This window comes from Mustela erminea, chromosome 7 (genome assembly GCF_009829155.1).
Source record: "Mustela erminea isolate mMusErm1 chromosome 7, mMusErm1.Pri, whole genome shotgun sequence".
In the NCBI taxonomy this organism is placed as follows: Eukaryota; Metazoa; Chordata; class Mammalia; order Carnivora; family Mustelidae; genus Mustela; species Mustela erminea.
The window spans coordinates 85,623,296-85,637,499 of NC_045620.1; the positions used below are offsets into that span (position 1 = coordinate 85,623,296).

The 14,204-nt window shown below is 38.9% G+C and overlaps 1 long non-coding RNA gene across 1 annotated transcript in view; it reads right to left on the minus strand.

Annotated features, from left to right (window-relative positions):
* The window catches only part of LOC116595673, a 44,335-nt gene that overhangs the window by 20,957 nt on the left and 9,174 nt on the right, over positions 1-14,204 (minus strand). The window contains exons 4-5 of the long non-coding RNA XR_004287813.1: positions 8,676-9,032; positions 4,474-4,589 (exon numbers count right to left, since the gene is read on the minus strand). This is a non-coding gene — a long non-coding RNA (uncharacterized LOC116595673). The remainder of the gene's footprint in view (positions 1-4,473; positions 4,590-8,675; positions 9,033-14,204) is intronic.

Genomic DNA, 14,204 nt, shown 5'->3' on the forward strand with positions numbered 1-14,204 from the left:
TTTCCTGCCAGTAGTGGTGGCCACGAGACCATGAAGTACAGGGACATTAGGAAACGGGTAGTTCAATGAAGTCTCTCTGGGCTTTACTTTGGCTGAATGACCGTGACAGTCCCCGGTGGGAGAACCAGAAGACCTGGGTCCACTAATCCATTTTCAGCTCTTTAACTCCTCTGTGACTTTGGCCAGATCCCCAAGGCCCCAGATTTCCCCGTTGTAACCATGATAATGCTAATAGTGGGCCACTTTTTTTTTTTTTTCTTATCAGTATCTGAAAGAAAGGATTCTTCCTTTAAATGTGAACTTTCCCCATTAGATCTTCTCATTGGATCCCCCACAGATTTCTTTGTTCTTTTGAAGTACAAGGCAGTAGGAGTTACCGCTTGGAATATTTTCCAAATGTGTAAGCAACTTTGGATGTAGAATTTGGATGCATGGCTGGTTGAGGAAGAGGTTCCCTTGGAAGCCTCAGAGGGTGAGTTCCTCGTCCATGAAGCCTCCCCGTTTTGTGTCGCAGCACCGGTGCGAGAATGTCTAGCTCCCTCCTCCATTCATTCTTCCTGCTTGTCTTGAGGTGCTCGAGGCGTGGGCCTGTGTGCTCAGCTGAAAAAGTTTGCGGATGGACTGGAGGCCCCGGGAAGATTGTTTTCTCCAGCCTCATCGTTGTTACGCAACCTCTGCTCTGATAACAAAGTTGTTGTTCTTCTCAACGAAACAGCCCTTTTGGGGTGACCATAAGTCCACAGCCTCCTACACTTCTCCACGGCTCCCCAGAGCATCGGTGCTCTCCAGCACCCAGGAGCAGGCATCACTCTGCCAGGCCTTTCTTCACTCCATTATGCCACCAAATACGTTTTGCTAAAACAGGGCAGTTTCGGGTTGTCTTGCCAGAAAATAAATCTCTGTTTCAGAGCTTCATAGCATTTCATCTTTCCCACGTTACTCTGAACACATGTTCCCTGGGTTTCCGTAGGCTCATCAAATAATTTCTCACAGACCCTTTCCCCTTTGTAGGAAGGCTCCTTCCTGTCTTCCGTGACATCTCTTTCTTAAGCTCTTGGCAGACTTAGGGGAACCCTCAGTACCTGGGAAAAAGGATTATGGAGGAAAAAGACCACGGGTGGGATTTGGAATGTGCAGGTTCTGGGAACACCAACTTCTGTGACTCACTGGCCGTGAAAACTAAAGCCATCTCTGTCTCTGGTTCCTTTATTGCGAATGCGAAAAATAAAAGGCCCTTTCCCCACGGAGGTTACCGTGAGGGTAACTGGAAATAATACACGTCGAAGTTGTTTTTGAATATTTTTAAACGCGTGTTTACTACGACTTTTGCTTGTTGGTTTTGTTTTAATTTTTGTTAGATTATCCCAGTTCAAGCAAATAATCCATACCTTCCTTGCAGTTTCCATTTAATTTACTGATTTGCAAAACATGCATTGCTGTTTTCGGGCCAGGTTTTGACCTTTTATTACCCAAGGAATTTAGAGTCGGAAATAAAAGGGAAAATTATCAGGAAGAAACTTAAGTATAGTTCAAGCCCTAAAATATGCTAATTAACACATCTGTTTGCCTTTGGAACATCTGGGACAACAACTACGTACTAATTCTCTTAAAAATGATTTATTTAACCATTTGTGGAAGATTCAGGTGTGTGAATTTAATTGCACAATTAATTAATTATTGGTGAGGTCCTTTTATTCCTTCCTAGTAATCAACATAATAAAATACTGCCGTGTAAATTATGGCAGAAAAGAATTAATAAATATAACTACAGTTTTCATTTTTATTCTGAAAGTCTGTTCACACAGTTTAGTTTTGATATTTCCCTTCCCTTTCTTTCATCCTTCTCTCTCCCTCCCTCCTTTCCTATTTTCTTTCTTTTCTTCCTGTCTTTGGTTTATATAAACAAAAGACAATAATGAGAACAATGTTATATGGAAGAAGTTAATCTAAAAGTATTAAGCCATGAAAAGAAGGAAAACAAAGGATTGGATACCAGCGGTGAATCTGAGCTTCTTCTATAAATTAATCAGGTAAGCAGGAAAAACAACAACAAAAAAAGATGCTCGTATTGTAGATATGTGATATGTGTGGTTGTTTATAAATCACTGGCATATTCATGCCCAAAGAAGGGTTCATTCCTTCTGACATTTTGTTGTTAGAAATGTGATTCTGTTGCTAATTACTTAGCTTTTAGATCAGGAATTTTCTACTTGATTTTTGCCACATGGTGAATAAACTTGTCAATTTCAGTCAATAAAATGTGAGCTTGATGTTCATATAATTTGACGAGTGGTAAATGTTGTCACCCCAAAAGAACTATTTGAAAATCACATCTACCCATCTTCTAATGTACCTGGAACCTTTATTGTCCTCCATTAATCTCTCATCTGGGGAAAGACTTCAAAGGTTTCTGGTAAAATGCAAATATGTTGGAAAAAGCATATCATGAAATCATGTTTACCCATTAGTAATTTAACCTGAATGGGTATGTCTGTGAGACTCCAGAACTGTGAGACTCCAGAAAGCTCCAAGGTAGAGACATGGCGGCCAGCTGGGCCCAGTTGCTTTACCTTGGTGGGGAGGGGGTTTCAGTTGAGGGCCTGTGTACATTTAGAAGGAGGGTTCTCATAGGCTAAGTCACTAGAGAAATGCCTTCCCCTTCACATGGTGCTTAGAGTGATGGTACATCAATAAACATGTTTCTTTGCATTGAGTCTAGAAGAGGTATATACTTCTAAGCTCCTCTGCTGATTAACTGCAAGACCTGGACTGTTACTTTACATTTCTGAGGCTGTTTTCTCATCAGCCAGAGCTGTACGGTAGTGTCTGTTTTGATAGGTTGCCATGATGATTAAAGGTAGTAATGTTTATAAAGTACTTAGTACCTGACCTGTATTCAAGAAACATCAATCAACTGTGTGCTTACACCAGCATCTATATTGATACTTAATTTCCTGTTTCTTAAGATGCCTTAAATTGAATGTAACAGAAAACTATAATTCAAATTTAACCATAAAGACTTAGACCTATTGGCTGATGTAAATAGAAAGCAAAATGGGGCAAGCCTTCAGGCTGGGTTGTCTCAGTGGTTTAAGAATATCACCAAAGTCCACAGAACTGTTCTTCTCTCCATCCTTCCCTTCTGCTGTTAACTTTATCCCAAGGCTGGCATTTTTGGAGTCTTGGCAGATGGCCACGAACACTTTCTGGGTTTACATGTTTTCCCCTCCAGGAAATCTCAATAGAGTGAGAAATCTCTTTCCCAGATCTTTCTGTGTCTTTGTGATCCAACTTGGTCTATACCCATCCCAGAGCTGAACACTGTAGTTAGGGGAAGGGATTATATTGATGAAGTTGGGCCCAAGTCACATTTAGGCCTTGATGTCAGCTTCCCCCCAAACATAGACGCTGTAAAGAGGTGATGTGGATATCCAAGCGAGGGGGCGTGGATGAACGACTATGGCGTCCTCTATGGTGTTAATTACAATGAAAGCACTACCAATAAATCTAATGACTGGAGAACGTTACCTACCCTCTAGCCCATTTTGGAGGAGGTAGGAGGTCTCTGAGGTCATTTAGACGTTGAGAGGCTTCATTATCACAGACCTTATTAAGACCAGGACCCAGGTGCCCTAATGTTGCACTGGATCTCTTTCCAACACACAATCCTACCTTGTCAGGTCTTCCTGCAGTGTCATCTTCTAATTTTACATTCATTTCAGCATAGTTAACAATGTCAATTTCTATAAGCAACTTAAATACCCACTAAAGGGGAAATGGAAAAATACATTATATTTGTAAAATATAATACAATGATGGAGATTCGTACTTGATGGGAACCTTTATATAAATACTCACCCAGCTACAGTTTCTATAAATGAAAGCTTTGTTCAGAGGAATGTGCTATCATGCCCGTACTTGTATGTGTGTGAGTGTATGCTTACATATACACTTAAATTTCTTTAAGAATACAAAAGAACCTAGATAATAGTTGCCCTGGGGGTAGAAATTGAGGATCTGACTGAGACAAAGATATTTTCACTAATTGACTTTTTACTAGTTGATTTTTATTTATTTGTTTGTTTGAGAGAGCGAGCGAGCAGAGAGGGAGAAGCAGACTCCCAGCTGAGCAGAGAACTCAAGGTGGGACTCGATCCCAGGACCCTGAGATCATGACCTGAGCTGAAGGCAGATACTTAACAGACTGAGCCACCCAGGTACCCAGATTTTTTACTAATTGATTTTTAAAAACACAACTTAAGAAAGGATTCAGTCTCCTTGGTTTCAGAACTTGGATAGCAAGGATTTTTTTTTATCATTGTGATTTTAGGCAAGGTTCTTCATTTCTCTGAACCTCAGCGTCCTCTTTTGCCATGAAGATAATGGGTTCAACACAAAATTTTTATGTAGATTAACTGAAAAAAATTCTTTGAAAGTGCTTTTTAAGCTCTCATGGGCTATCGTAGTGATTACCATGTTGCATTTTTCCTGATGATCCTTTCCTTCTGCTCTCCATCCCACTGCTTCAGGGATGATGTCTTTGGCATTCAAGGGTAATCAATCTTGGAATTTCTGGGCAGCCAGGTGCCCTGGCTGAGAAGAGAGATTGAGGAATTCAGAGAGGTCTACTTTGGGTCTCTCAGCCATTTCTTCCCCCCACAACTTGATGAGCATTTTAATGATACGTTACTGGACCCAGTTTTCCTGGATGCTCTCTCTTTCTTCACCTGTCCAGAGAAGATGGAGGAGTTTAACTCCACTGCAATTCATTTATTTGCTCAGCCACTAGTTACTGAGCACTGACTGTGTGCTAGGCTGGGTGCTTCAAGCAGTTCGCCTATCCTCTGGACTTTGAAGTAGAGCAGACTTGGCAAATTCGTATTAATCAACTATTGTGCATAGTATTAAGCATTAATTTTAAATGAAAGATGAACAGAAACTCTGACAGCTAGTGACTTCTGGGGCTGCAGTTACAATAATACCTATGAATGCCAGGTTTTAGGTCTTCATTGCTAACATAAAAACAAAGTACTTTCCAGCTCAGAGTTTGTATACACCCATACACTCATCCTGGACGTATTTCCAAAATGTGACCATGGTTAAGGGGCCAGTAGGAGCCAGCTATGCAGACTCTCCAAGGGTTGCATCATGACTGCTAATCTGGGTCTATGAGTTTGATCTGTTCATTGCATCTCCAGGCAGAGAGCTGTGAAAGTTAAGAAGAGAAGAACAAGTAGAGACCACTCAGAGACAAGAAAAACATCTTTTCAAGACTTAGCATTATTGCTGAGAACCTGGGAGGAGCCACAGACCATGAATCAACTTTGGGTCTTCTTTCATAAAAAGATTATAATTCCTGTGCAGCAACTTCCTTTCCTCCCCAATCCTCCCCCACAAGCGCTCCCCCTCAAACTTTCCTACTCACCATAGAATTTCCCTATCAGAGAGCTTGCGTTCAAATAATTCAGGTCTGAGAAAGAAACCTCCTGTCAGAACACAAACATCACTGACAATTAGCCAGAATTCCAAGGAGAAAAAAAGGGAGGCCCAGGCAAGGTAAACGCATTTGTGTTTATATAGTGTGTGATGTGTTTTGAAGTTTTCCCCAAGGAGAAAGACCCTCTCTCCTACTTCAAAAGCCATTTTCATGTTTTTGAAATTACTAGAAATTATGGGCTAAACCCCCTTCACACGTAATTTATTTCACCCAGTATCTCATATTTTGTGATAACATGCAAATACCATATGTTGCACTTTCTCTTTATGGGAGGAGGAGGGGAGGAGGGAGACCGGCAGAATTATCACTAGGCACTGCAAAACCTTCCATTGAAATCCACATTCACCATAGTGACGTTTACTAGTTATGGCAGAGTTGATCAAGTGCAGATTTTCCTGCTGCTGAAGCTAAATTGCAAGCTGCTCATAATGCCATCATATGCCGCTGGTTTTCTAGCCAATGAGGACTTTAAGAATGCTTCTCTCCCTCCCTGTTTTCTGTTGCAGCAGAGCCCCGCCCCCCCCGTTGCCCCCACCCCTCCAGGCCCATGCTCTACAGGGTTTGAACTAGACTGACCTCACGCAGCTCTCGCCCAGAATAAATCCAGCTCCCCATCATCTCATGGGTTCCAAATACTCAAACCAGAAATCCTAATGCATTCCCAGGGCCTTCATTTTTATTTTCCCTAACAGGTATTTATTTTCTTAAATGAAATGGTCAATATTTAGGAGTATATATTATTCATAAGACTGAAAGAGGGGGAAAAAAAAACCCATCTTGTATTCTCCTCTTCCATTTCATCAGAGGCAAAATGTTTTATGCCAGGCCAAGTGAGTCAAAAACACAAAGCTATTATTCAACTCATAGCTGCTTCAATCACTTCTTTACCAACAATGGTGAAAAGATGTGATTTTACAAGCAAACAGGAAGAAAAAGCTTGAACACACCCTGGGAGCATGTTTAAGAAGTTGATTTATGTTTCATGCTGAGTCTTACACCTGCAGTTCAAGTAAAACCCAACTTGGCTGCCCCAAAGAGTCTGGTTTATTAGGTATCAAGGAGTCGCAAGAAGCCATGTAATTAAAACTGTAATTAACTGGAAAAGGAAAGTGCCACCTGAGTTTTGAGAGGCTGTCAATTTTATTTCCATTACAGCCCTCCTGGCTCTCCTCTCAGACTCCCCCAAACCTGCCCCTTTTGCTTGATAAGAAAACAGTACATAGTCATACCTACTGCATACCTACATGTTTTTAAAAGTATTAAAGCATGTATATATGGCTACTTCTTCTGGACAAAGTCACAAGAGTTATTGCTTGTCTCAGTTTTTCTAGATCAACTTCTTCATCAGAGAAATGTTCTGGAAGTACGCTACCCAATACTGTAGCCACCAGCCAGGTAGCTATTGAGCATGTGAACTGTGCCTCGTCTGAATTAAGATGTGCCCTACATGTAAAGTACTTGTCAGAGTTTGGAGACATAGAGGAAAAAAAAAAAAAAAAAGTAAGATCTCAGTGATATTTTAAATATTGATTACTTATTGAATGAAAATTTTTTCGAATATATGCGATTGTGTCAAACATGTTGGTTTCATTTCACCTGTTTCTTCTTACTTTTTTGGGAGTGTCTAGTAGACAATTGAGAATTACAGGCAGGGGTTGTGCTCTTCCTTATCGGATAGTGCTGTTCTGGAGTTAGGGTCCTGTGTTTCCTGCTGATGTGTGGGAGAATGTGCTGGAAGTACTACTTCTTGTGCTTCCTGCCATCCCTAGGACTGTGAGGGGCTGGCAGGCAAGGAGAAATGGGAGCCTTTTGGTGGCAGTGTATGAAGATGCTGGAACAAGTTAATAAGGCACATGTTTGTGATTGCCAGATCCTTGAACTCAATTTCTCCATAAAGAGCTCAAAGCGAGATGTCTGAGCAGCACGAAGGGAACTTCAAGGGTCCTTTCTTTTCTAACAGCCCCTTGGCCAACAGAGATTCCAACGTGCTATGAAATATGTTAGCGTCAGAACAAGGAGTGCTGGAAACTTCAAATAAAGGGACTGAAAGCGAGTTCAAAACCAACGCATGTGCCTTAATTTGTGAATTAAAGTGCTGATAAAACCATCTTTTGAAAGGTCAATCCATTTACATTAGATTCTGTAAACATCCGTCCCACGTTATTACACCGTCTTTCTGAACCATATCCTTTGAGGGTAATAAAGAGGTTCTGTAATAAAGACACAATTCTACAATAGTTTTGAAGGTGGCTAGGGATGGAGGCTTTTTGGCAGTCTATAGCGGAAACAGGCAAAAAAATTTTAAAGGTCTTAGCCTTCCTTTTCTCTTTTTAAGTAATTTTTGGAGGGGGGACGGTTAGCAGAGATACAGAGTTGGGACGCATTCAGGAAAGAAAGCAGCATCTTGTTTCCCTGTTAACAATATAGTGGTGACAAACTTCTTAAAAGTGCCCAAGGAAGGTAAGAGACTGACACTGGCTTTCTTTGGGCAGAGAGGACCAACTACAGCATCCTACCTCCTTTCCCCAGCTCAGCCGCAGTTGCATATTTTTAAGTTACATTTGTTCCCAGGTAAGGGTCTCTGGAATCTTCCATTTAAGAACAGAGATGTGTTGGCACGTAATTTTGGGAAGTGAGCCTGAGGTACCCAGAGCAGATGACACATGGGGCTTAGGTCCCGATTCAGCTACAAGTCAGCGGGGCACCCCGGGACCATCTGCGTTCTATAAATTACAGTAATGCCGGCACATGGAGCCTGTAAATCACCAGCGAACAGGCGTCACCTTGTGACACACGACATGAACCCTGTTGTATATTCCAATAAACTCCCATAAACCATCTGATATAAACTCCGGATTATATTTCTTTAAGGGCTGGAGTACTTAGACTTTTTTTGGCCGTCTGATTCCCTTTCTACACGAGAATTGAATACCCGCAGCGCGTTCCCTTCTCTTTCCCCCGTCACTAGGCGTGTTGCTGTTTTTCAAGTCCAGAATCTTACTTAGTGGTTGACATGTGCAATTTGGTGAACTTTAAAGGACTGATCTTTTCTCCCTCCTTCGCCTTCTTTAATAAACTTGTTTCTTTCAGCACAACTGTGAATGTCAAAGTCTTGTGGTTACTACACAAGGAAAATACGATTTATAAACAGCAAATTAATGGCCAAATTGTCAGTAACCTACTTCACTGAATATAAATAAACGTGTATCATAAAGGGTCATGTCGTTAATACGGCTTTGCTGGCTTTCTGGCAACCTCCACAGCTGCCTTCTACAATAGTTTTTTTGTGTGCTGGAGTATGAGGAGGAAGAAAAATTGGAGTGGAGATAGCATTCAATTCCATTTATGGCTCATCCATAAATGTCTCTGAGCGGCTGTGTCTGCTTGGAACACGGTGTTGTCTTAGTCGTGGAGCTCTTCCTCCATCTTTAGGGAAATCCCTTTTGAGGAGTCACTTCTTGAAGTTTGTCATGGCTGACTTGCTGGCGGAGTCACGGAAGTGAGAGAGTCCTTCACAAGACACCCAGCTTTGCTTCTGTTAGGAAAGATGGTAATATAAACAAACAAACAAACAGTAACAAGGACAAAATCTAAATTTCTAGCTTTCATTATGAAAGTATTTTGTCTCTTAAGAAAGTTCTTCTGGTTCAGTGTCTTCAATGCGGCAATAAAGTATCTAGTTTATGTCACTTTTTATAGATGTATAGGTAGAAAAGAAAGGGATAGATCACTACTATCCTGTGCAGCATTTAAACTAAACATAAAATGGCTCAAAATTCAAGAATTCAAAAATTTCGGTAGCTTCTTAAGGAGTTTAAGGGTGAGATAATTAAGAATGCATTTCATTGGTCTGACATATCTTACTCAAGTTTACCTGAAAGCTAGGTTACATTTCCATGTTCATTGTCGGAAAAAATGCTTTAACATTATTTTATATACATACAAGCCTACATAAAGAAAACACAGTGCTATTTTTATTTACGGTTGTAGAGGACTCATGTACTCAATGGAAATTAGATAAATTGCTTCAAAGTTATGGGAGTTCTTTGGGATATATAAACATACTGAATGTGCATAAAGTTTAAATACTCAGGTTCTGCTGAGAAAGGTCCCTGAAGCTGAACATAATTGCTTTGTTGGAAAAGAGATAAAACTAAATTTTGCTAAGACACACAGCACCACTACTGTGAATTCAAAAAATACAACTTTCAGGGACTTCTAAATACATTGAAATATTCTTTAATTAATGCAGTTGATCCTGTAATTTTAGGGATTTATTGATACTGGCAGAAACATTTGCAAATAACTTAGAACACTTCATGACATGTTATGCATCTCAAAGGATCTCATTCACTTTCTTTTTCTTTTTTAGCTGCAATCAATAATTTCTTTCAAAACCCTTAATATGCTAAGATAGAGTATAGTTAAAAGATTGTTGGAAATTCTCAAAAGGAGGATTTATGAAAATAAATATGAACAATGATGAACTTTGTAGCATTACGTTATTTTCTTCCATTCACATAATTTTGAACAAGTTCTGCCTCTGTTTTCCATTACACCTAAATAGTTCTCATTTTTATGCAACACTGAGATATTAATGTGGGTGCATCAAATCAGAGTCTGGGTTCTTTGAACCTATCAAACTATTTTTTCCCCAAATATCTGGGGTTTGATAAAACCCCAAATGCATACTAGAAGCACTTTTTCCATTAATTATTAAACCCATATGCATTTTGAGGAAAATTTGATCCATATGGGTTCTGGTCCATTTATGCTTTACTCATCAAAATACTTTTTCTTAAAGTCCATGTCCAAGAAATCTTTTGAGCCCCGTTAAGTTTTTTGAGGTTTGCCAAGAACAAACCAAGTTGAACATCGAAAGATTCAAGTTGGTTTGTAACCCTATACCTATGGAGCATTAGTGGGTTCTAAACTTGGAGTGAACACACGCTCTTATCCCTAATAGGTAGTTGGATGTACCTCCAGAGGGAAGCTGATGGCCTGGTACAGAAAGCAAAAGTTAGACATATGTCAACATAGGCACCAGATAATCCTAGAATGCATCGTAATTCATTAAAATTTTACTTTGATTATATAATTTTTGGTACATAGATCTCTTGGTAGGGAAAAATGGGAATGCAGCCCATGATATTTTTACTTTTATATCTCTTCCTTTCCAAGTGTCTACTTTGGAAGTGAGTTTTTTGTTGTTCGTTTCATTGTCATTGTGTGTTTTGTGTCTTTTGCCTTTTCTCCCCCTGCAACTAACAGGCTAAGTCAAATGAAGCCATAGGTGAATGTAGATTGGATTTTAAGGCACCACTCTTTGATGAGACTGGGTTGTTAATCTCAAAAATCCAGAAAAGGACAGTCAAAAGATGGTTATAAGTAAAATAATATACTCTCTCAAGAATTCAGGGAAAAGACAATCTAACACTTGGAGTTTTGCCAAAAAAGAGTCCTTATCTTCTAAGGGGGGCTGGAGGGCTCAGTCGGTTAAGCTGTCTGCCTTCAGCTCAGGTCAGGATCTCAGGGTCTTGGGATCAAGCCCCACCCCGGCTCCCTGCTCAGTGGGGACCCCGCTTCTCCTTCTGCCTCTCCCTCCCGTTCCTGCTCTCTCTCTCTCTCAAATAAAAAAATAAAATCTTAAAAAAAAAAAAGAGATAGAAAGAGAGAGACATCTTATCTTCTAGAGATTTCTATTGAAATATATGCAGATGACATGACATGATTTCTGGGATTTACATCAAATTTCAGCAGGAGATAAAGATACAGATGGAGATATAGATAAAGGAAGATAACTGTCATTGCTGGAGACTGGGCATCTTGATGTTCATTACAGCATTCTGTTTTCTTTAGTTTGTGCATTGGTAATCTCCTAGGCCTTCCATACATGCTTTGGGTTTGCCTTAGCCATTGTCACAGTAATCCCAGGAGCAGTACCAGGCCTCAGCTGAACCACGCATCTCTCCTGCCACAAAGAACATCTACAGAAACCTTGCACATCACTCTGATGCATGAACAAATTTGAAAGTGTGAGAAAATTCACACTCCATGGGATAATTCTTTACTAATGGGGGACAAAACTGCTGGATGATTCCAGAGTGCATCTTACATGGAAATTCAGAGGGTTCCTAATGGACCCCCCAGTGTGATCCATTTGATAACACACCCTGGATGGGTCTTTTCTTCTTCCTTGTTATGCTTGTTTTGGAATCTTTCTCCTGTACCTTGTGATTATCTTCTTAAAGAAACCTTCTGGGTCAAATCCTTATAGTAATTTCTAAACGCATATGGTCTTATAATCTAAGTAAGCCCTTATCTCTCGGGCTAAAGATATTGGTGTTTGAAATTTTTCATAATAAAAAGTTTTGTAAAAGTTTTTACCTTTTTTCTCTCTATATAATAAAATCTAAATTTTATTTTATTTAAAAATGCATGAATAAGTTCTTCTTTAACAGTTGGAATTTTGTATGGGTACTGTTTTATGATTTAAAGCCTTTTATTGATTATCCAATCATAATTCTGTCACAGAAATATACACATAAATTGAAGCTTTATTATTGTTTTGTCAAATGTCCTATAATCATAGGGTTTTAAGCATTAAAATATATATTCTGAGTTAACATTACAAATACCTGTGGTATTTAGCTGATTGAAAATAATTAGAATATATTTTAAAGCTTAAAATATTATTAAAGGTAAGAGTAAAATTTATTGGAAACATCTCTTAATGAAATGGATAGAGCTTTTTTCCAATTTGTTCATATATTATAGAATATTATTACAGAATGATGAAGATTTCATCTTGTTCCTATTTTTCATGATAATAAATGTAAATTCTGAAAAAACATATTTGCATAATCAAGTAGGTGCATATAGAGAGAATTTTGTAATGGTGTCCATTCAGTTCCTTGAAATTATTCTGAGTTACATTGAAAATTATATTGTGATTTATCATCAAAAATTATTTCTATCTGATAACTTGATTAGTTGTTCCCGCAATTTCCTTGATAACAAAAAGTTGGAAATCAACTTTCTCACAAAAGGACTTGTTAGGGTCCTTCACCAATATCTTGAATCATCTGTCTGTTTTGGTAATGTACCCTCAAGGAATGTACCATAAAAGAATAAAATGAATGAATGAGATGCCATTTTTTTTAAAACAAAGTAAACAATTTTAAAAGGGGTGATTGTTTATGTTTTTGTCACACACATTTTTATTTAAATTGAGATATAATTCATATATCATAAAATTCACCCTTTTAAAGTGGGTGGGTTCAGTGGGTTTTAGTAAATTCACAAAGTTTCACAGCCATTATCACTCTAAAATTCCAGAATATTTTCGTCACTCCCAGAAGAAACTCTGTTACTGTTAGCAGCCACACACATTCCCCGCTCAACCAAGCCTCTGAAAGCCATTAATCTACTTTCTGTCCACGTGAGCTACTTATCCTAGTCATTTAATGTAAATGGAATCTTACAATATGAGGTTTCTTATGGATGGAATCTTACAATATGCGGTTTCTTATGTCTGATTTCTTAAACTTAGTGCAAAATGTTCAAGGTTCATCCATCCTGTGGCATGTGTCAGTATTTTATTCACTTATGCCATATTACGCTCTATGTATACACAATATTTTCTTTAATCTTTTATTATTTGATGTTTGTATTGTTTGTATTGTATTATTTGATGTTTGGGTGTTTGTATTTCTACTTCCTAGCTATTATTAAAAATGCTATTATGAACATTGATGTGCTTTGTGTAGACATGTTTCAGTTCTCTTGTGTATATGTGGAAGGAGCTGCAGGTACAACAGTGAAAAACATGATCTCTGCTTTGTTGGAGTTTATAGTTCCAGGATGATAAAGGATGGGAAACAAACAAACAACAAACAAACAAATCCTTATTCTTGGCCGGGATGATATTTTTTATATATCTCTGTAATACCATCTTTAATATCTGGTATAATGTCTTAAATGTATTTAATACACAATAAAGGTGGGGGGCAGCTGGGTGGCTCAGGAGGTTAAACCTCTGCCTTCGGCTCAGGTCATCATCTCAGGGTCCTGGGATCGAGCCCCGCATCGGGCTCTCTGCTCAGCAGGGAGCCTGCTTCCCCCCACTCTCTCTGCCTGACTCTCTGCCTACTTGTGATCTCCGTCTGTCAAATAAATAAATAAAAATTCTTAAAATACACAATAAAGATGGAATAATTTATTTTTATATGGTTGCTGCCCTATAACTTGGTTGGGAAGATTAGGTTATGCATACAGAGTAAGGTGAGATGTATACAAGGAAAAAAATGATTTTATAGGTTTCCTCCTATTGTAGGGGAAAGGGATGTGTGAGAGTTTGAAAACCTAGTCCTCCAAGCTTGATGCTTAAAGACAGAGAAAACCTCAAACAATGAACCTTTTCCACAAAGCTGCCTGTTGTACCTATTTATGTGTGTTCTGCCCAGCATTTCTCAAACTGTCGTATGTAGAAAAATCATCTGGGGATCTTTTTTAAATGCAGATTTTGATTCCATAGGTCTGAGGGTCCAGAATCCTCCATTTCTAGTAAACTTCTACAAGATGCCTATGCTGCTTCAGACCATATATCAAGTGGCAGGGCTCTATACCCCTTTTTTTTTCAAAAGCAAAGAAACAAGAGATATGAATGAGATATGATGAATTAGACAGGGAAAATTCCCTCCAGATT